Source organism: Haemaphysalis longicornis, unplaced genomic scaffold (assembly GCF_048455015.1).
Source record: "Haemaphysalis longicornis isolate Haplotype H1 unplaced genomic scaffold, Haemaphysalis longicornis Haplotype H1 scaffold_3, whole genome shotgun sequence".
Classification (NCBI taxonomy): Eukaryota; Metazoa; Arthropoda; class Arachnida; order Ixodida; family Ixodidae; genus Haemaphysalis; species Haemaphysalis longicornis.
In genome coordinates, this window is record NW_027526335.1 from 215,238,139 (window position 1) to 215,261,510 (window position 23,372).

The 23,372-nt window shown below is 47.5% G+C and overlaps 1 long non-coding RNA gene across 1 annotated transcript; it reads left to right on the top strand.

Annotated features, from left to right (window-relative positions):
- The first annotated feature begins 701 nt into the window (after positions 1–701).
- LOC144173698 (uncharacterized) lies at positions 702–5,220 on the top strand. The gene is made up of 2 exons (XR_013323366.1): positions 702–806; positions 4,975–5,220. It is a non-coding gene; the product is annotated as an uncharacterized LOC144173698 (long non-coding RNA).
- The last annotated feature ends 18,152 nt before the right edge of the window (positions 5,221–23,372 follow it).

Here is a 23,372-nt window from a genome sequence, read left to right on the forward strand (position 1 = left end):
AAAAGTACCTATAGCAAAAAATGTACTCCCTAGGCATGATCTAAAGAAGTGGACGAACCTCCATGGTAGTACACCCATGCCCATGCAGGTAATGCCCATGCAGGTAGCAAAAGGGAGGATTTAGAACTACTTAACACCATTTGTGAGATGGCGTTCCGTACCTTATATACTACCACGTCCACAATAAACGCCCTATCTGAGGTAATCATCTCAAGCGGGCGGTCGCCATGTTAGTCTTCTGTTGTCTCCGTGCACCAGCACTTCAACCGTGGCCTAATGCTAATCAGAACGAGTGAGCAGGATGCGACGGTTGCACGCAGCTACAAAACCAATACCGTACGTATACCCGTATAGATGCTTCAACCAGCCCGATCACAGGCAGAGAGCGCGGCCGCGTTGTCTCAATCTGTTTATTTTGGCGATAGGTGTTGTCAAACTCTGCTGCTAACGAAGAGGCAGTTCTCGCCGTTGCAAACAATTGCAATGTTCATCTGCTTCGCTTGCTTGCGCATACATAGACGATTTAAATTCTCGTGCCAGCGCGTCAACGCACCCGACTGCAGCGACTCAACTTGCCCTGGCGGCACGACTGGCTGCCCTGATGTAAACAACCTCTGTGTATCAACGCAGCGCGGCCGGTGACTCGGCGCGGCCGGAGCTTCAAGCCTCGCCTTGGGCCGTCGTTTTTTCGTATTTGTGGAGGACTAGTAGTGCCATTTGGTGGAAAGATTTTCATGTGCTCCTGTCACACGAGGAACAGCCGCAAACAGCATTTGGATACGGCGACAGGTGTGGACAGCTCGCTGGTAAGTGGTCTTTCATCAGTCGATGCGTTTGTCAAACGTTTGGATAGGGTTAACAGCGAAGTACCCGGGTACCCGTGCCGCTCACAGCTCGTACACGCACGGGCAAAGAAGAAAGCGCACACTCGTATTATTTTACTTGTTTGTGGGTTTTGGGGTTTGCGTTCGCATACTTTTGTAGGCCGGTTTGTAACATTGCATTCGAGATAAAATCGTTTGTCGCGCGCGGCGTCGTTTCAAAGCAACGTGACGGTTACTTCGTGCTGGCGAAAATCAGCGCAGTCAGACGGAAGCGGGAAGGAAGGTAGAGAGATCGGGAAAGAGGGCGCTAATATATAAAAGAAAGCGTAATGCAAGACGAGAAATATAACACAACCCGCCTGCATTTCTCCGAACTTCAGGACAGAGCCGCACACGGGTACGTTGTCACAAGCTCGAGCGTACGACGTCTAAAAGTACCGTATATTTTTTTTTTTTCAACGTGACCTGAGCCACTTATCTTCTCATTACCGCGCATGCAGACCTGATTGTGTCCCTGTGTTTGAGCGCACAGCCATCCTTTTGCGACATAAGAACAAGCAAACGCGAGAAATTGTAGAAACCAGCCACATCAGAAAAGCTGGTTCCGAATGTATCAGTCATCCCCTATAGGCCTCCTGCGCTGGAGTTTTGGCGACATGCAGCGCCCCTAGCGGCAGACGCCTCTGGGTAGTACAAAAGCAGACGACCCTCGCCGCCCTCCATGTGTTTTCAATTACAAGCCAGAGTGAAAGTTGGTTGTGGCGCTTTGTGGCGTGTTTAAATGACTGAGTACTGTATGAAATAGCCCTTAAAGTAGTTGCAGAGGCTAAAAAAAATAATATCCGCTAAAAGAAGCCGATCTGTCGGCTTTCTTGTGAGCGAGCTGTCGCGGTGGTCGCGGCGTGGGACAGTATCGCCAGGTCGGGTGGTTTAACTGTTTGACGACAGTTAGTTTTTTTCTTCTTGCGTGCGGTCGACAAAGGAAAGTTCACGAGTAGCATAAACACGGAACGCTGCTCATCCTATATCCTGAGGTAACTGCAAAACGTTGCTTCAGCGGGAGCATATGCAAGCGAACGCAAGAATTGCGCAGTCAACTCAGCTGTCACTGCTGGCCTGGCACCGCCTTTGAAACAAGTGAAAATTTTGTTTCGTATTTTCGCAAACTAAAGGATTCTTGCGTACGTTTTACGCCGCACGATTAAAGAACGGCAGGGTACATGCATACTAGCGAGTAGGTGGGGCAATACGCCAAATAAACAAACGAAGCGCTATTAAAAGACGCAAAACATGCACCAGATCACACGCCCGCTGCCTGCAGAGATGTGTACTTCTATAACATCACATAACACAGCCGCATACACGGCGCGGGGCCCCAAATATTTACACACGATCATCACTGAGTACTGTGTTGGTATTCTAGTGCAGGGGTCGTCGAATCTGAACGCCGACACGCCAGTTTTGACTTCAAATGGAGTTAGACAGCGAGACAAGAACAGAGAATTGGCGTCTTCCAGTTGAATTGCCCCCCTCCCCCCCTCCCCCATCTTCACACTTCGCCAGATTATTGTCAAATATTATTAGAAATTCGCTGAATTTTTTCTCTTTGTGCATTCACAGCCCCCCCCCCCCCCCCCTTCTCCGGATTTGCCGTCCAGCCCTCCGCCGTGTCGGCTGCATGGAACCCGCGGCCGTGACCCTCATTCTAAGTGCGAACTGGGAGTGTATGTTGCAAGAGCGTAATTAAGTAAAGTGAGAGCAAACAAGGAAAGCGTGCGGCATCTTAGTTCGCCCGACCACTTTGTTTTACGGCCACTAATTTCGGAATCGCAAAACAGATTTCACGCTTCTGACGGTAGCGGCATTTTGTCACTGAGACACGCAAAAAAAAACGGCAAGCTAACGCTGCACCATGTATTCGTAACGGCGACGCAAACGAGCACTGTTTAATGAAAGTGCACGCATAGTGTGCAGGTATACGCAAAAGAGCGGCGCACCGCAGCAGGCGAGCCTGCGGTCCGCCGGACTCGCTGGCTTTTTAAAGCGCGATCATCGCCGATTGCGTCACTCTTCTTTTTTGATTGGCTGTTTTTGAGAAGTCTTCGTCACCTAGAGTATTAGTTTAACCTAGAAATTTCACTTAAAATTTCACTTCGTACGACCATCGATCGATCGGTGAACCTGCGAGTAGCAGACGCCGTCACGGTCCCGGCACTTTCGTCGTCGCTGTAAACGTGTTTAGCGCCGCAAAGCTTTTTCCCCTAATGCCAAGTTGATCGCTGAAATAGATCAGACGCGTCGGGGATGAGCTGGTGACCACGTCGCAAAATAATCGGGAGCGTCGAGCTCATTTTGCTTCTGTCAACACGGGATCCTATGGGACCCGCGCAGCTTTGTACTACCCGGAAGTACTGCCCGGAAGCCGCTTGCGCAGCGCCCCCTGGGCAGCACAGGAGGCCTATCGCCCTGCTGAATCGAGAAGTCGCATATTTAGACGCACATTGAGCGCTATTTCGGTGCTTCTTCTGGGAATGCGTGTTGGGGGTGGGAGGGGGGTCTTCATCCATGTATGATGCGGTTATCTTTGCTGATTTTTCGCCTTTCGTACGCCTCAAAGTTCGTTTTGTGGTTTTGTTGTTACGATTTTTTAGTATTTTCGGCTGAGTGCGCCGAGAACTGTGACGCATTGGGGGCGCGGCAATTGGGCGCTTGGGCATATAAAGCTTTAAATTGCGCAATAATAAACTAGTTGCGAGTGTGCGCTTGTGCCGTCTTCATGTGTTCTTGTCCTCGTTAATTTGCGCGCAGTTTATTTTTCGCAATGCATAATTACCAACTCGCCCAACTCGCAACCCTTTTACAGATCCTATACTCCGTAAAAATGAGTTGCCTGTCCTTTAAGGTACTGCAAAATCTCGCGCAGCGCATCATTCTGCCAGGGGGCCATATCCTAATGTCAATGCACACACTATGAAAGCAGCTTGCACTTAATGCGTCACATTGTCTGCTGATAAGCATTTTAGATTCGCCCCTCTCATCATCATTCACTTCGTGGAGATGGCGGGATTTTCTTTCATAGCTTGTTGTCACTGCAGTAATTAATAGCAGAATCAGTCCTACAAATCACAGAAACGTTTCGTTTCACGTTGAAAATAATCACAGTAACACACTTTGCACCACACGGAGGAACAATCGGTCGCAGTGATGAGGCATAAGGGTAACTTGTTGTTAAAGGGTCATTGAATACAACCAGCAAGTTGATTTCAAATGGAAGTCGGACCTCCGCATAGCCATTTCAGCATTGATTTAGTGCCAAGATGCCTTAAGTGCTGAGAAATCGCTGTTCAACTGCTCATCAAACGTGACGCAAACACGACTGCAGTCGCTGTTTGCATCAGGATAAACCGGCAGCAAGTGAAGCAGCGGTGATTAATAGCAGTATACGAGCAACTGAATACAACATTACCACGTACCAAGCAGTTTGGTCAGTTCCGGTCAAATCGCTCATGGTTCCCCAAACTCCCCTGTCATTTGCCGTTCGAGACCACTAAGCAAAATGTTTCTCCATTGGACCTGTGATCAGTATTTACGCTTCACTGAAGAAAAACATTGGCCTTTTGAGGCCCCGCAAGTTTTGGCGTCGAACGATTTTCTCATGCGTAGCTCGCATGCTCCCTTGGAAAGCGGTACTGCCACCCCAAGTATGGACGAGTAGCACCATCCAGCGGCAGCCAAGAAAGAAGTTGTGCGCGTCAGGCCACTTAAGCCCTTCCGGTGAAAACGTGTTTTTGCTAGTTTCAACCTTATTTTAAAAAAAATGCCAGGTGTAAGAGGGGTATAATAGTGTTCTCCGTGAGCTAATCTATCAACCTAGAGAGACTTGCATTTTAACTTCACTATCATTTAAAGTTGTGCTCGAGTATATTGTGCGGAAGTAATATCTTTTTTATTGCTGCAAAAGCCGCCATGGTTAATGTACTGGCACTTGGTTTTATGAAGCCTTTGCATTCCTAATTTAAGCACTGAATCTTCGCAGGGAACCTGGCATAACAATTTTATTACTGTACCGAATTATTAAGTTCATTTAACCATAGTGTCTGTTTTGAATTTTACATGTGGGGCATTTTTTTTTTCTTTTTTGCTTTTTCAGGTAGATGTTCCTTTGACTCCCTGCCTGCATTCCGCGAACGGGGAAATTAGCCTCCGCATCGATGGCCAGAGTGTCTTGACTGCATCATCTTTACTGGGAGGACTGTGTAGTCTGTTTGCATCGTTCTGGGTTTTCAACATTCAATATCCCAAGAAGGCACACAGAGCTCTAACGTTTGTGGAATATGTCTTTTTCGACCTTGCGAGCACCAAACCACGTGTGAAGGATTTAGAACTAATTAACCTTTATCGCATCAATATCCCTCACCAATATTTTATTTGTTTTCAATCCTGTAATCATTGGATAGTAGTTTAAAGAATTTCGTATTATGTTTTTGACGTTTTCTTTTTTTTACTGAACAGGGGATGTTTGATGGGCCCTTCTGTATGCTGATAATACAGCTATGTTTTAGTGAAGCAATAATATTAACCAACTAATATAACTTGAAACAATTATCTAACTAATGTTGGCAACTGGTGCCAAATGAATCAACTAAAAATTATCGGAAAAACACGAATTGCATGGCTGCTTCTTCTCACTCTGAAAAAGCTGTCGCGATACCACCCATTCTGTTCTATATCCTTGCAATTAAACCCTCAGACTGGGTCACTTTTCTTGGCGCATTTGTGTCTTTATCAAAACGCACTGGTATTTTCCACAGCATATTTCTCGTTCTTTATATTACTCATTTATCCATAGCCATCTCATTGCTGTCTGTCTCCTACATCATTTATCTCTTGTGCCTTTACCATCTACAAAATGCTCGTTACCTTTCAATATCAAATCGTTACACAGCTCTCGCTCATTTCACCACCAATTGAAAACATTTTTTGTTGTTTTAAACCACTGCAACCATTTTTTTTCACTTTGTGTACTGAGTACTGATGCGTACTGATAAGTACTCACGCGTTCTCAATCCTCTAGTATTATATAATGATGTCACTTACCATGCCGTTGTATTTGTGCCTATATGTTTTTCGCGTATTTCCAGTTCTTGTAGTAATATTGTTTCTACAGTTTGTTCAACTAGCACACAGATCGCTCATTTCACCACCAACTGAAAATGTTTTGTTGTTGTAAACCACTGCAACCATTTTTTTCACTTTGTGTACTGAGTGCTGATGCGTTCTGATAAGTACTGACGCGTTCTCGATCCGCTATTATTATATAATGATTTCACTTACCATGTGGTTGTGTTTGCGCCTATCTTTGTTTTTCGCGTATTTCCAGTTCTTGTAATAATATTAATTCTACGGTTTGTTCAACTAGCATTCTATTGCTGTCTTCCATTCCTAACTGGCGTGTTTTTAGCAATTTACCATTTTTGCTTTCTTATAGGAGGTCGCCCTAAGTTTTTATTTCGGAGCCTCCTTGTGTACACCATGTACCATGTAAACTTGTATGCGAAAGTTCGTTTGAAATAAACCTGAAACCGAGAAAAACCGTGTGAAATCAGTACTCCCGCAGGGAACTAGAAACTCTCCCTTGTGGCCTTGAAAAAACGCCTTTCGGAAGGCCTACAAAACCGCCCCAACTTTGCAAAACTCCATTCAAAAGAAATATATGCTTCCCTTGAACCTCCTAAAAACTCCCCTCGCGAGGCCTACAAAACGTAAAACTCCATGCCAAAGAAGTAAATGCTTCCCTTGAACCTCCTCAAAACGCCCCTAAAATAACATAAGTACTTCCCAAGGGAGCCATAATAGGCTCCTATTCAACCGCCTAAAAAGTCCATAAACATCACTTAAAAACGCCTTGAGGAAGCAAAGAATACTCCATTTTGATCTCCTTAAATTCTCCCTAACATTTCTTAACACTCCCTAACTACCTCCTTTCTATCACCTAAAAACACCCTGTTTTGAGGAGGTAAACAAAACCTCCCTGTTCCATGTAGTAAAAAAACTCCTACAAGGAGGATCACTAGAGGACAGGCGAAAAAGAACCTCTAGGGAGTATATGGGTGGAAAAAAAGTTTAGAGTGTACAGCTATTGAACCGTCATCTGAATCGACCAACCTACAGCAACAGCCACTTTCGGAAAGATTGCAGATGCCGACTAGCACAACCCCGGCAGCAGCCCATGCCTTATCTTCAGTCGTTTTCAGCGCCCTGGAATGGCCCGAATTGTGGGACTGCCACTGTCAAATCGCCGGTTCGAGATCAGGGGCCCTATTCTCGATTGGAAAAATTACGGGGAAATCTGGGAATTTGCCGGAAGTCTTTTCTGATTGCCTTTCAATTTTGGTTACGTGCTTCCGGTTGACAAAGCCGTTGCGAGTGCTGTCGTCATTTTGACGTTTCATGACGTTTACTGTCCACAGTTCTACAGTTTGCCTTATTTCTCTCTACGTGAAGTGCACAATTCCTGGTCTGCAATGAAAAACTAGACTAACTACACCGGACATGACAACGTAAGCTTGTCTTTGCTACTCAACAACACTATTTCTTGTAATACACGTCCTCTCTGTGATTGGCTGAGAAGGTGTGACGTATTTTAAACAGTTGGCGGGAACGATTACGTCACACATTGGCAACGTCAGCCTGCGTAAAAGTGACGTGATGTTACGTAACAGCTTGAAAATGGCGGCTGCTTTTGCCGCGAAGTGGACATGAAATAGGGCCAAAAATTTTCCCGACCTTCGGCGCCGCGAAATGTCCGCGAATTTTCAGCAGGCGCAGTTTCGCATGCAGGCGGTTTAAAGCATGTTTTCTAACAAAACAAATTATAGTTTGCACTGTTTAAAAGTCAGCGATCACGGAGCATAAACATAAAGCGCAGTATTTTGGTTTTATGTTTGTCAATAAAATAATAATTATTTGTTTCGCGTAACCACAACATAAGAGGGCAGTACAAGCCTCGGCATGACAAACAGAACCCGGTGCATGGAATTTGTCCCCACTCGTCCTAGTAAGCTGATGGGTTACATGATCGAAGTCAAGAGAAAAATAACAAAGAAAAATGACTCTGGTTCATTACAGCACTGATTGAAGTTGACATTGACGAATGAGTGAATCGGCGACATCGGTACGCTCCGCGGTTATCAGGCGTAGCGCGTCGCTGTCCTTATGTGTCATACAAGCGATGGTCGCGGCAGTCTTTTTCTGTGATCACGCCATAAACTTGTAACATAGTAGCAGACGATGGCGCGGCGGTGGTGGCGACCGGGAAGGTGATAACGCAACAAAGCTTGCCATGAAGCAGAGAGCCAAGCTATGTTACTAAAAGCGATTGTAATCAATAAATAGATACGGTAAAAAATTGCGTGGTGTTCTTTAGCTCGACATCCGCCTTTCGTTCGCTTTTGGATCAACGTTACTCGATCACCTTGTGGTGGTGACGCCAATTTTGACCTACAGAGATGTGTTCCTTTCGCCAGCCTCAGCTACCGTCTTAATTTTTATAGGACATGTCAAGTGTTTTTATATCTTTTATGCGCACTATTTGATACCTTTGGTGTGATATTTATGAGTGAAGCGTCAAATTACACTGCATGTCGTCAGAGCTATACGTGCATCACGTCACTGATTGCTTACGTTGTTCTTACGCAAAAAACATGGCGAATTTCCCGGGAATTTGTGCAGTCGAGAATAGGGCCCCAGCTCAAAAAGCCGGATTTGAGCCGCGCACCCTTCAGTGGGCTCGGCAGCATGACTGAGATGGGCTGTGCTAACGTTCCCTTCATGTTTCTCGTGCAGTTTTTCCGGTAGTGGTGCGTGCGGCTCACAGGCCCTCCTTCCTGGCACGTCACTTGTTCTGCCACTGCCGACCAGCTTGTTACCCACTTCAGGGTCCAGCCAAGGTAAATATAAATGATAGCGAAGCTTCGGGCGAAAAGCGGTTCAGAACTTATTGCTAGCGACATCAGCATGGGGGCTTATGGGAGTGGCGATTGAAGCGCGACTAGGTGAGGAGGGGACAAACACTAGTAACAAAAAACCAATAAAATAACAATAAAACAACATTTATATTTTACGAATGATATTTATTTCTGAATCACATTTATTTAGGCACAATGTGTAAATAATTTATGAAAATGCTGTTCATTCTCAAAAACCTTTTTTGTAGCGCCCTCTGAAGACTGGCACATGTCATTGCTCTGTGTTGCAGTCCTTGTAGTGTTCGGAAAGGCGCTCCTAAAGTTCGTCTGCTAGGAAACGCCCCTCGCGTGTTTTGGTGGTGCGTATTTGCATTCGTTTTTCCTTGTTAATTTGGTGTGCACATAATTATTTCTGTGCGTGGAGTTGCGAGGTGCGTTGTATCGTCGGTGAACACGTTTACTACCGTGCCCGGCGGGCACGGTGAACTACGGGACGATGCTGCCAACGGTTGGAGCGGAGCGCTTTCCTCGGTACCTACGGAAACGATGTGCTGTACAAGGTTGCAACGGCAACTCCCGTACGCCTGCTGTTTTACTGCACCATTTTCCTCTCATTTCCACAGGTAACGCGAAACTATAGTACTGTTAATACGTGCACGGGGGTTGTGTAAGGGGATGGGGTGGGGCTTCAAAAGAAAACTGGGTCTAAAGCTTTGTTATGTCACAGTTATCTCTTGATTTCACCTCAGGCTGGCTCGGAGCAAATGGTGTCAATTATTCTAGGACTTCTCAGCATAGTACCACCCGAATGTAAACGAGTAGCTTTAATTGTCTATCTCAGTGTCTTCTTACAACGCTTGTAGCGCTCGTTGCTTCCCGCACTTGTATGCGCAAGCATTATTTCCATCCCAGTACTGTGTTGTGCTGCTCCGTGCCGCGCTGCTGCCAGATCTTTCCTGCTATGTGCTTTTACATACTGCCGTCGCTTTCGTTTGAATTGATCCAGTTTTCCTCTTTTTACTTATCTGTTGCGACACTTGCCTAATAATGCAACCAGGAAATTACAGGCGTGAATGATGAGTGAACTTCTGTAGAAACCCGTGTCTACTTGATAAGATGCCGGGACAGCTGCGGTGTGCTCGCTGCACTTTCGTGAATTGGCATTCCTGCGGCCCGGTTTTCTGCGTCAAGATGCAGTGCCTAGTTCTTTTCTCTTGTTTCGAAGTACTGCTGTTGACGCTTTCATTGCTCATAATGCTATGTGGTACGGGTGAAGTCAATTTTTCGGCGCGTAAGGAAAATCATAATGCATGTAGTGCCCACGAACATTTTGTACTTATTGTATACGTGCTGATTTTGTGCAGTGTGGTAAATTTGTTTTATGTTTATCCTTGAATAAAATTCAAATGTCTTGATTATAGCATGACTGTGCGTTATGTCTTCTCTTAGAACAGAAGTACACAAGTACAGCGCGTCGTCCTGTGTATTTCTTTCTTAGTCTACGTCTTTCCGCGCCTGTTGTCGATAAGAAGTACACAAACTGAGCAAGCATTATATAACCTTGATCTATACATAAGAAACGCACGCAACCTGCGTATGTGCGACGCAATTAAACCCAGCAGTGGCGTTGGTAGAAATTGGTATCGGGGTAAGGAGTAGGCACGTTTTATATATGAAAGAGGGGCCTGGGAGAGTGGGGAAGTGGCATTTTGTGCTCTGTATACCAAGGCAGAAAAAAAATTTCGGTCGGGGGGGGGGGAAGGGGGTGGGGTACTTTTGCCACCCACTGCAATCAAAATAAACAACTGATTGCTTTTATACAGCAGTGGCAGGCATGAATAGAGAATAAAGGTTCAGAGAAGGTGCAAGATGTTTTTATAAACACTGAGGCGAATCATACGACAGTATGCTATATACGTTTCTCTAGTCACGAGTATAAGCTGGCGTTGACTTGAAGCACACACGCCAAGCGCTCGCAACTTGCGTCAGATGGCAATGACATAAGCCCTCAGCGATCAGAGGCCTGCTAAGGCTGTTTTAAGTGAAATTTTCCCGCTAATGCCACCAAAGTGACGTCACTTTCTGACCGGATCTTGCGTCATATCCTGTTTATTTTTTGTTCCGCCGGAAGTGTTCTCTCCTCAGACAGACGGTGCTAAGCCCCATGAGCCGCCATTTTCTGAACGTATGGGCTTCTATGGAAGCTTCGATACCAGTTATATTTACCTTGGTCCAGCTGGTGAACCGTCATTTCAACCGAACGACCTACAGCAACCGACAACCCACCACGGTGGCTCAGTGGCTAAGGCGTTGCGCTGCTGAGCACCAGGTCGCGGGTTCGATTCCCGGCCACGGCGGCCGCTTTTCTGATAAAGGCGAAAAGCAAAAACGCCAGCGTATAGGAGATTTCGGCTCACGTTAAAGAACCCCAGGTGGTCAAAATTAATGCGGAGCCCTCACCACGGCGCGCCTCATCGCCTGCGTTCCGTTGGAGCGTTAAACCCTACCATCATCATCACAGCAACAGACGCTTTCTGAAACATTGCAGATCGCGGCTAGCAGAACCCAGACAGCACCCGATGCCTAATCTTCACTGGTTTTCACCATTCTTGAATTGTCCTAATTGTGGGACTGCTACTGCGCAATCGTCGGTTCGGGACCAGCTTAAAACGCATGATCGGAGCATCTCACGCTTCAGTGTGTTAGGCAGCACGACCAAGGTGGGCGTGATAATGTTCCCAGCATCTTTTTAAGATGTACTTTATAAGCGACCCCGAACCTTCCGCCGTCCGCAGTGCGCCTCCTCCTCTCCCCTAGCAACGGCGCGAGGAGCGGAGGGGAGCGTCTGTAGCAACGGCGCAGCGACGTCACACCCCACGTGACTGCGCGCGCTCCGCCCTCCCGCGCCGTGGCTGCGCGCGCCCCGCACCGGCTCCGCACCGCTCCTCGCGCCGTGACGTCACACTCCACGTTACCGCGCGCTGGCGCCTTTGCCGTCTGCTCCCCCCTCCCCCTCGCGCCGTGACATCACGTGCTCTGCAGCTGGCGCGCCTCTCCCCCCGCTAGGTTTGCACCATCGCCTCCTGTATTTTTACAATGCCAAACGCATCAGCCCGGACCGGCCGACCAAGACCTCTCCCTCTACTCCGGCCACTCTCCCCCAATCGCCAGCCTTCCCAGTGCTTTAATCACGTGACCGGTTCATCCTGGGGCGACGCGTGGTGGAAAACGGCAACCAAGCTATTTTGTTCTGCCACTTCTCATAAGGGGCGCTGCAGTGATCACATTTTCTTTGTATGAATGTCAGATTGCTGTCGTTCGCCAACAGTGGCCGTAGACGCGGTGGATGCGCTTCAGGCCGTTGCAACGTGACGCGGCGCATTCATCGCCTCCGCTTGTTTGTTTTCTGGCCGACCTGTCTCCTTGATAGCAGCCAAGGCTAAAAATGACTGCTGACAAAGTTGATTTAAGCACCTTGGCGGCTCGGGCTGTCGGCGGCTCATGTTGTCGTCGTCCTTCGTCGTCATATTCTCATGTGGTCGCGGTACTAAAACACCAGGACACTCGTTTCCCAACGCCTCGCGCTAAAAATGTTTCATGTACTTGGGAAAAACGCGTCGCAGAACAACACACCGGAACATCGCTTTTCGTTCGCGCTTCCTTGTTTAAACCTATTCCGCGCCGTAGTCGCTTAGTCTTAAAATTTGCAGTTCTACGTTTCCAATTTACCTTCTCCACCGTCTTCGTAATTGGGATGTCTGGCGCTGTGTGCTAAAAGAGACTTACAATCTTTGAATACATGTATACAGTGCATGCTTCGCCCCTCCCCAGGTTTCGTGTTAGTGTACGATGGCCCGGTCATTTTTTACTCATTAGGGCCAACAAAAAAAAAGTTATCATCAGGTAAGCCTACTAAGAACCTCTGACGAACTAGACAGGGATTCAAAAAAAATAATAATAATAAACAGCGACAAACATCGTGCTCGGCAGTTTTTATTCGGACTAGTAATATTGAAGTGGTGTGGAATTCAAAAATTTAGAAGAAAGTAATAGATAAGAAAAGCGCTTGACGTTTGTTGGTTCCGCAAAACTGCATGCCTAAATCGCCTAAAATGCAGACGGCAGATGGGCGGGTTTTGTTTTCTGGTTTGTACAAATGATACTAGGGCGAAGTCTAACTGAAACTTTCACAGGCTATTAATTGTTGTCGCAGAAACGTGTATTGGCACAAACAAAAAGTATTGCGCTAATTTTATAACGATCAAAATGAGTCTATTCGTTTTCACTAAAGCTCTTACTAATGACCGGCGTTGTCAGGCATAATCTCAGATGACCCGCAGACAGAAATGGTTCGCGCAATACTCCAGCAAACAATTCCGCGTTATATCATTGTTGTATTTGTACCATATATTTTTTTTTGTTTGCCTCCAATGTAAATAACCCCCTCTCGCAGCGTGTTTGCCGCGCATCGCGCATCTTTACAGCCGCGAAAACATTCAACCAGGTCGCGCAGTTTGAAGGAAATGCAAATTGGAACTCTCGCAATACGCTGGCACGGCTATATGTCCTCGAAGCGAGATTCGTCTCGAGCGTATGCAAAAAAAAAAAAAAACTTAGTAAATATAACTTCTGTCGGCGAGCATTGATAGCGTCGATATAGCTTTGAACTTAGTTTACTGCCGTTCGTCTTGGACGCGCCACGCCCACAAATAAATCAAACACGTAGTTATTGATGGGTTTGGCAAGGTAAATATAAATGGTAGCGGAGGGTCGGGCAAAAAGCGGTTCAGAACCTATTGCCAGCGACATCAGCATGGGGGCTTATGGGAGTGGCGATTGAAGCGCGACTAGGTGAGGAGGGAACAAACACTAGTAACAAAAAACCAAGTTTTGTTCAACAATAAAACAACAATTATATTTTACGAACTATATTTATTTCTGAATCACATTTATTTAGGCACAGTGTATAAATAATTTATAAAAATGCCGTTCATTCTCAAAAACCTTTTTTGTAGCGCCCTCTGAAGAATGGCACATGTCATTGCTTTGTGATGCAGTCCTTGTAGTGATCGGAAAGGCGCTCCTAAAGTTCGTCTGCTAGGAAACGCCCCTCGTGTGTTTTGTTGGTGCGCATTCGAATTCGTTTTTCCTTGTTAATTTGGTGTGAACTTAATTTTTGTTGTGCGTGGACTTGCGAGGTGCGTTGTATCATCGGTGAACACGTTTAGTACCGTGCCCGGCAGGCACGGTGAACTACGGGACGATGCTGCCAACGGTTGGAGCGGAGCGCTTTCGTCGGTACCTACAGAAACGATGTGCTGTACAAGTTGCAACAGCAACTCCCGTACACCTGGCGTTTTACTGCACCATTTTCCTCTCATTTCCACAGGTAACGCGAAACTATTGTACTGTTAATATGTGCACGGGGGTTGTGTAACGGGACGTGGTGGTGCTTCGAAAAAAAATGGGTCTAAAGCTTTTCTCTTGATTTCACCTCAGGCTGGCTCAGAGCAAGTTGTGTCAATTACTCTAGGACTTCTCGGCGTAGTACCACTCGAATTTAAACGAGTCGCTTAAATTGTATATCTCAGTGTCTTCTCTATTGCATTACAACACTTGTAGTGCTCGTTGCTTCCCGCACTTGTATGCTCAAGCATTATTTCCATCGCAGTACTGTGTTGTGCTGCTCCGTGCTGCGCTGCTGCCAGACCTTTCCTGCTATGTGCTTTTACATACTGCCGTCGCTTTCGTTTGCATTGATCCATTTTTCCTCTTTTTACTTATCTGTTGCGACACTTGCCTAATAATGCAACCAGGAAATTGCAGGCGTGAATGCTGAGTGAACTTCTGTAGAAACCCTTGTCTACTTGATAAGACGCCGGGACTGCTGCAGGGTGCTCGCTGCCCTTTCGTGAATCGGCACTCCTGCGGCCCGGTTTTCTGCATATAGATGCAGTGCCTAGTTCTTTCTCTTGTTTGGAAGTAGTTCTGCTGTTGACGCTTTCATTGCTCATAATGCTATGTGTTACGGGTAAAGTCAATTTTTCGGCGCGTAAGGAAAATCATAATGCATGTAGTGCCCACGAACATTTTGTACTTATACAATACGTGCTGATTTTGTGCAGTGTGGTAAATTTGTTTTGTGTTTATCCTGGAATAAAATTCAAATGTCTTGATTATAGCACGACTATGCGTTATTTCTTCTCTTAGAACAGAAGTACACAAACTGAGCAAGCATTATATAACCTTGATCTATACTTAAGGCACGCACGCCTACCTGCGTATGTGCGACGAAATTAAACTTAGCAGTGGCGTTGGTAGAAATTGGTATCGGGGTAAGGAGTGGGCACGTTTTTTATATAAAAGGGGGGCCGGGGAGAGTGGTCAAGTGTCATTTTGGACTCTGTATCCCAAGGCAGAAAAAAAATTCCGGTCGTGGGGGAAGGGGGGGGTGTACGTTTGCCACCCGCTGCAATCAAAATAAACAACTGATTGCTTTTATACAGCAGTGGAAGGCATGAATACAGAATAAAGGTTCAGAGAAGATGCAATATGCTTTTATAAACACCGAGGCGAATCATACGACAGTATGCTAAAGTGCGTTTCTCTAGTCACGAGTATAAGCTGGCGTTGACTTGAAGCACACACGCCAAGGGCTCGTTAACTTGCGTCAGATGGCAATGACATGAGCCCTCAGCGATCAGAGTCCTGCTAAGGCTATTTTGAAGTCAAATTTTCCCGCTAATGCCACCAAAATGACGTCACTTTCTGACCGGATCTTGCGTCACATCCTGTTTATTTTTTGTTCCGCCGGAAGTGTTCCCTCCTCACACAGATGGCGCTAAGCCCCATGAGCAGCTTAAGAGCCGCCATTTTCTGAACGTATGGGCTTCTATGGAAGCTTCGCTACCAGTTATATTTACCTTGGGTTTGGCGTTTGCATGGTTAAATAAAAGTGCTTTTTTTTAATAAGGCGGGACATGGACGGCTGCAGGTTTAATGGGAACAATACTTTCGCGAATGTCGTACTTTATCAAAGAATGGGTTTGAGCTAATTGGTACTGCATGATCAGCAACTTCAAGCCCGAAAATTCTCGGACGCAGGACGAGACGGGCAAGGACAGCTCATGTCCTTGTCCGGAATGTCCTACATAAGAACTTTTTCCCGCTAAAATTGTTAATCGCAATTTATGTTTTAATAACAACGGCTGCGTGAGTGTCGTTCTTAGTATTTTTACTTTATTACGAAATAAAAACCTTTCTATGCCTACCATTGCTTGCCGAGTGCCCCCACAGCCAGGACCGTGTAACACCCTGCATTTCCACAAAAAAATGCACAACTGGCGGAAATAACACCCGTGTTTGTTTTAATTGAGTAGATTGAAATAATTGATCGAACATAATTTCGAAAAAATAGAAAGAAACACAACACAAAAATTTAACAACAGCGAAGTGACGAAATAAAAAAAAAAATGTGCGCACCCTGCGCGCTGGCACCGTTTAAAAAAGCCGCCTGTACTAAAGAGTTGTTAAGCGCCAAGCAGAAAGCTTTGTCACGGCGCCTAGGCGAACTGAAGCAACCAAGAAGCCGGAGCGAAGTGAACAGGCATCAGAGGGGGAGGCCTTGACAGCCACGAATCGTCCGCTTTCGAGTTGATTTGTTGCCCCGCTAGCCCGCTCCCGGCCCGGTTCATCCCGCGGCCCCATCTTGTAGCGAATCAGCGAACCAGGCGTACCCGGCCACGGCCGGACTGGAGCAGCGGCGAGCGCGCACTTTTTACTGCGCGCCCGCCGCTCCTCCAGCCCGGCCGTGACCCGGCTCTCCCATTGAGAAGCGGGCGATGCGTTCGGCATTGTAAAAATACAGGAGGCGATGTTTGCACCACGGAGCAAGATAAACAGGAGCGCCGACTTCGCTCTCTCCGGCGGGCTCTTAATGTCCATAACTCGCGGAGCACAATGTAGATGGCGCAGCGAATGGGGCCGGCGGCGGCTAAGCGGCCGGCGTTCCCCGTGCGCCGGCGGGCGAGTTGGCGGAAGGCATTCCGTCGGCTCTGTCGTCTGCTTCGGCGACGGTAGTTTTCGGCACGGACTGCTTTGGGCCTGCTTTGGCGCCGCTTCGCGTTCATGGCGCGCCTCCTTCGCACAGTTGATTAACTTGTTCGACAGCACCTTCCGGGTAACCCGGACCCGAAGGAATTGAGTGGCCGTACGGCAAAGATACGTTAAGGATTGGTTTGCATGGCGGGAAAACAAAATATAGAGACAACACACAAACATATGGCGGCTATACAAACACTACCTTTTGCGCGGTTCTTGCCGAAAATGTGGCTCCGTTTTGTAAATTTGGGAATACCAATTTGGCTGTGTTTTAACAGGTTTTACAAAAGGCGAAAGGAGCAATTGGTTTTGATCACTAGCGATTATAAAAGTTCCCTCAGCTTTCTCGCAGTTCTGCAACTTGCGTCCAAAACAGAGTGTGCCTAAAACACGGGCCGGCACTTACACGCTCATCAGAAAAGAACAGAAATGCGATAACATCACCCGCGACTGCCCGCGACGTAGCAATCTGCTCAAGATCAAGTCCCTGACAGTGCGGTCTTTTCAGAAGCCTTCATTTCGCGATAACTCGCCGAAAGAAAAGGTTTCATGAGCCGGTTGTTTTGCTGGTCAGCCGCTTAAAAAAAACAAAAAAAAAAAACGCCGGGAACCCTGGTAGGCCAAAAAATTGCAGCCATACAAATCGCAGCATTTTATTTGGAGTCGCGGTGTTATCGACGAGATAACACGACCGTAGAGCGACAGTGAACATCGGGCGGTAAGTTGCAGCATGAGTTAAAATGAAGTATGCGTTTGATATTCTTAGGTTCCTTATCAAGCTGACAGTGTTTTTGTGCACTTGATACAACAGGGCAGCCGTCCAATTCAGTTATTGGCACAGAAATGTGCATCATTGCCGTTTGCCGATGGAGACTCCGGGCGACCCTCGTAAGCGTTGTTCGTGCGCAGAAGCAGCATAAATAATTAAGCACGCGGCCGGAGAGCGGGATAACAACAGAGGGTAACCTTTGCGCCGCATCGATTCGTCGTAAGCAGAATCACGCTAGACTATGTTGTGGCGTTCCATATTACTCTTGCTCATTCTTTGGTGCTTCTGAGGTCGTCGTCGTTCAGTTGCGTCTTACATGTGCTGGGTTAGTACAATATTTTTAGTGGATCTTCATAATGTCAGAATAAACGTTCCGGGAATAAGCGATCGCCATGTATGCGGCGGCGTGCGATTATCTGCGCCGTCTATTGCGGCCGCGCACGGGTGTTCAAATTCCGCGCGTGCACGCCTGCCTCCTGCGTAGTATGACAGGCATAAGACAGACGTCGCTGCGCAAGAAAAGATGCCTCTGGGGAGAGCGAAGAAGGGAAGAGCCATGTACAGAGGCACAGCGACGAGAGGGCAAACGAAGGAGGAAGAGAGCAAAGGGGAAGCTGGGCGGCCGGCGGCGCGTGGACATTATCGGCCCGAGCAAAAGAATTTTTCTGGGCCACAGTCGGCGCTCCTCTTTATATCTTGCTCCGTGGTTTGCACTCATCCTCGGCGCGTGCCTCTCCCCCTCGCGTGACATCTCCCCCTCGCCGGTACTGCGCCTTCGCGCGCGTCTCTCCCGCCGTCCGCGCTCCCCCTCTCCCCTAGCAACGGCGCGGAGGAGGAGAGAGAGCGTGCGTAGCAACGGTCTCGGCGTAGCAACGGTCTCCTGCTCGGCTTAGCTGCGGGCGGCGCGCCGCTGCGCCGGTTCGCTTCTCGTTCCGTCCGCGTGAGGGCGCTCGCTCGTCGGCTCCGCATTCCGACGCTCGAGGGCGCTTTCCCAAGCATTTCCCAAGTGAGAGGTACGTAACGTGCGAATGCCAAAGACTTTAACATAGCGCCCCTCCGGATCAAATCGGGTAACTTTGGGTAACTTCGGGCAAACTCGGGCATTCGTACTTTGCCATCTTCCCTCTTACTTGGGAAATGCTTGACTTTTTTCGTGCAGTTTTACTGCAAAGCGGTATATGTCTTACCTCAATAGTTTTGATTCCTGTGAAGCAGATTTACTCGGTGCCGCTCTGAGGCACCTCCTCGCCACCTCCGACCTCTCTTTTACAACGGTTATCACAACAAATATTCCCCTTGCCTCCACCGATGCCTCTTTCACAAGTTGCGCAGTCGGCTGACAGCGGCCGTAGCGCCATTGTCAGATGATTGCGGAGAATAAACACCAGCGCGCATGGGTATAAAGACACCCGAAAGTCGCCGCCACCGCCGACGCCGAGAATGTAGCCGCTGCCGCTTCAAATTTCACCTCGACCAGTAGCTGCGCACTTGCCGGTTGCAAGCAACTTGCCTCTTCGGAACGCCAGCGTGAGCACATTATTCTTCTTTGGCTTGAAAGCCATTCCGAGCAACATTGTTTCGTCGGCATCCCTCGTTGACCAGCTGGTCATAGTTCTTCTGGCAGAATAACAAAAATATATCTTAGTCTGGTCGCATACAAAGTCTTTCTCCATTCGCCACTGTATTGCACACCTAATGAGGCGCCTATCCCCCGTTGTCGGTTTAGGAGTGCACGGATCGGGGGTGAACTCAGGGGGCATGCACGCACAGCAGGACTAAATGCCGCCACCGATGACATACCCGTTGTGGTGGCGGGAGATTTATTTGTGGTGGTCGCATGGCTCAAGGCGCCCAGTCCGCTGTCCACCGCAATCGAGCGGTTTGGGTCTCGGTTGGTGTGTTACACAGACAATAGAGTTTTAGTATAGCGGAAAGCACCACTTTAGCGCCCATAGCGTTAGCGGGCACGCTAACCGTAGCATAACGAGGCGCTATCCGTTCGCGATTGCGGCCCGCAAAACGTTAACGCTACAGCTAAAACGCTATACTAAAACTCCCTAATGAGATGCCTACGACCGGGAAGCAAAACGAACACTATCGCGTGTGTCCACTAGTATGGAAGCCGAAGCCCCTGAGGGGTTAACTCGCCAAGGGATGAACGAATGTCGCTCGCTTGAAAGAGGAAGAGCGGAAACTTAAGAAGCGTCAGCCCGAACATAAGCGTGAATGGGCGCGAAAAACCACAGAAAGCCGCTGCCGCCGCCGTCGCCACCTCAAGTTCCAGCTAGTTGTGTAGCTTCGAATCCCTCAGGGATGAACAGAAACTGGCCCGCTTGGAACGCCGACGTGGGCGACGATCACTTGTTCTTTTTAAAGGGCTTCCAGCACGACATGTTCAACAGTATCATTCACTTCTAAGCACCCGCTCATGGCCAGTTGCCGGTTTGTGCGTGCAGGCGTTGGGAGAAGGGCGGTAGGGAGAACGCGCAGATATAGGTTTCATACCTTTACTGATGACATGTACGTTGTGTTGGCGTGAGGTTCAACGTGGCCGTCAAACAGTCCAATGCGACGGGTTTGGTGCCGTCTGTGGTAGAGTGGACTGGCTTAGCGGGTTACAGAAATGGTAAGATTTATAGAAGCCGCCGGTGGCTTATGCATCGGCGTTGTCTCCGCTTGTAGCTGCCATGCTATGTTCCTTTCATGGAGCGGCAGGGACCTGAAGTTGGGGGCCGCCGAGTGCATGATTTCTGTTCCTTCCTTTTTGTATGGAAAAAGACGGGGGTGTTTAGCCCGAGTATCTCTGTTGCGTTGTTATGCGGTCAGCTGGACCGCGCGCTGTCAGAGAACAGCGGATGGGTGCACAGCCGTGAAAACAGTTCCTGCACGTGGTGCCCTCTCGGACCGCGCGCACGCCGCTATTATGGCTTGCCGACGTTGGAAGGTGGCTCGCTCGTTCGTCAAGGTTGACAGCGGACGGGAACCGAACGGACGCCGTCACTTAGTGTCGAAAAGGCGCGCGGCACAGTCTTCGAGGATTTTACGAAGCCGGCGTAGGTGCTGTTTGTTTGTGGGTCATTCGCCTCGAGAATGCTCGCGTGGGTTTGGAGCAGCTCTTCCCGCCAGTCAGGCGGCGGGCCGCGGCATCTCCTAGTCAGGGAAAGGGATTAGCCCACGACTCCCTTATTCTGCGGGCGCGCACGGGCACATAGGCGAGGCGGCAAGTCGACGACACTGTAGGATGTCAGCCGTGCGAGGACGGCTCTAAGCGTTCGGCATTGACTTTGTGCAGGGTCCGCCCACTTAAAGGGACCCCACAAAAGTTACCATCGACTGTATATTAGGATAGTCTATTGTCCCAGCAATCCCTTCCCGCAAGAATTATTAAAATCCGTTCAATATTACACAGTGTTTTACACGTTCCTCCAAAATAGGATCGAAAGCTCGTTCCTCGTTCCTTGCCAATTTTGAAACGAGTTCCCGTTACAAGTTCCTTTATTGCGAAAGGAACGCGTTCCAGTTCCACTTCGAAAATTGGAACGTGTCGTTACATTAACGTTACAATTAGGTTTTTAAATTAAAATATAGTGTCGAATAATCCTGGGTCAAAATTAAGTGAGACATTTAAAACTCACATCGAACTACGTATATTATACGAATATTAACACCACCGGCAGCAGATTATCTGGAGATAGATAATAAAAAGAAGCGCTCCTAGGCGAATTTTTTCATGAAGCACCGGAAAACTCCCAGTGGCTCTAGGACAGTTCGGTGCAGGATATTTCGGTGGGGAAATTTCGTTCTACGGACATATCGGTGTATGGGCATATCGGTGTACGGGCTTTTCGGTGCACGCACATTTCGGTGTACGGACATTTCGGCGACCAAATTATCCGGTACTTGCATGTTTGCGACAGCCGTTATATTTTTATTTCCGCTTAACGTGCGTTATGGACAACAATCTGGAGCAGTGAATTTATTTTTTTTATTCATGCCATGTTCGATCTTTTCCAGGTATTTTTAGAAACTCTACATTTATATATTTTTGTTTAATACCTCTTGCTGGGGACACCTGTCATGCAGCCGATTGAATTCTTTAGCACACGTTTTTTTGTTCATTTGTGACAGGTTGTTAATTTATATTCGCTCTTTTTTAGCTAAGACAATTACCCGTGTTCAAGATGGTCTACCGCCTCTTTTGTATTTTTTAAATTACACACCCTCAAATTACATAAATTACATGCACACTCTCAATATACAAAAAGTAACAAACATTAGCTAGCCCCCCAGAATGAAGAAAACATTATGAAGAGTATTACGTAGGCTGGGCTGCCTTGCTAAAATGAATTCGCGAACACTGGTCTAGGATATTGTCGGGGTTGAAAAACGGGCCTTTTAGAAAACAGCCGCAGGATCTAATGTCCTAAATGCTGATTAAGCGCGTACCGGTGGTGCATACAAATTCCATCCATTGTGTTCGGGAAAACCAATCTTCGTTTAATGTTTACAAGCCTACATTTACCACATTTTAATTCTTTGTTCTAGCACCCTAACCCCCTCCCACCTCCCGCCTGTACGCTCGAATCTCGACCAGATTTCCTTTTCAGCCATATTATTTTCGGTTTCCCCTGAAAATCCTACTGGCGTGGTGGAGTTCACGGTCTCCGAAGCGTCACGGCAGTGATTTTTTGTTCTTTTATTTAGAACATACTGCTAGCCTCTTATTGGAGGCTTTTTCAGGAATTGGGTGATACATTCAGAACAATGATATAGCACACTTCGCGTTTAAAACAGAGAAAAAGCTTTACATTCACCATGGGACCACGAAACCTCATAATGTGACACAAAGCCAACCAAAAAGCCGGTGAGAACGCAATGACCACTATCGTTTACTGGCTACGCCCTTCGGCGCGTCGCGGTCATATCGACGGCACCCCCACTCCAGGAATCGCTCTTTCTGCGCCTTCAGTCGCCCCCTTGGGAATTAACTCATCAAGTCGCGCATATCATGAACACCCCAGGTATACATCGCTTCCTCCCATTATAAGGAGCAAAAAAAAATGAATAGGCTAGTGTGACGAGAGCGGCAACAGTCGTCTTCAAGTTTTCGAAGTCCAGTCGACGCGAAGTCCAGTCGAGGGGTGAAGCACAAGCGACACCCCTCTCTCTCTACTTAGGGGGATGATTGCCGGCGGGGCTCAGCTTTCCCCTCCCCTAAGTAACGCCACCGTAAGTGCGATCGTTCGTTTCTTAGTTTTAAGTAGAACTGACACCGAATGCAACTAAGGCGAGATTGATTGAGAGAATAATTAAAACGAAATGCACACGTGCCTAATAGACCTCATTTTTCTGTTGTTTTTTCGCGGACGTTTTGCTGTGGGAGGAGGGTGGAGGTGGGGGGAGATGTACTAAAAGCAGCAGCGTCTTGCACCGTTGGGTGAAGTGAAAGGAAAGCGCTTTGACAACAGTTAAAGTATTAGGATTATTCCCATGAATGTTAAAATAACAAAAAATGGTTGAACGGATCCAAATAAACAACGTTAATTTTTACCATCTGCTACAGAAATTGGGTTTCGCGTGGCAATGCTGCGCCAGGGTTTAGCGTTCGTTTCCACGAACGGCGGCGCAAGCACAAGTCTCGAACGTAAAATCATTTCAAGTCACGAAATTACAATATTAAAGCTAAAAAATCTTCAAAAAATGCCTGGGACA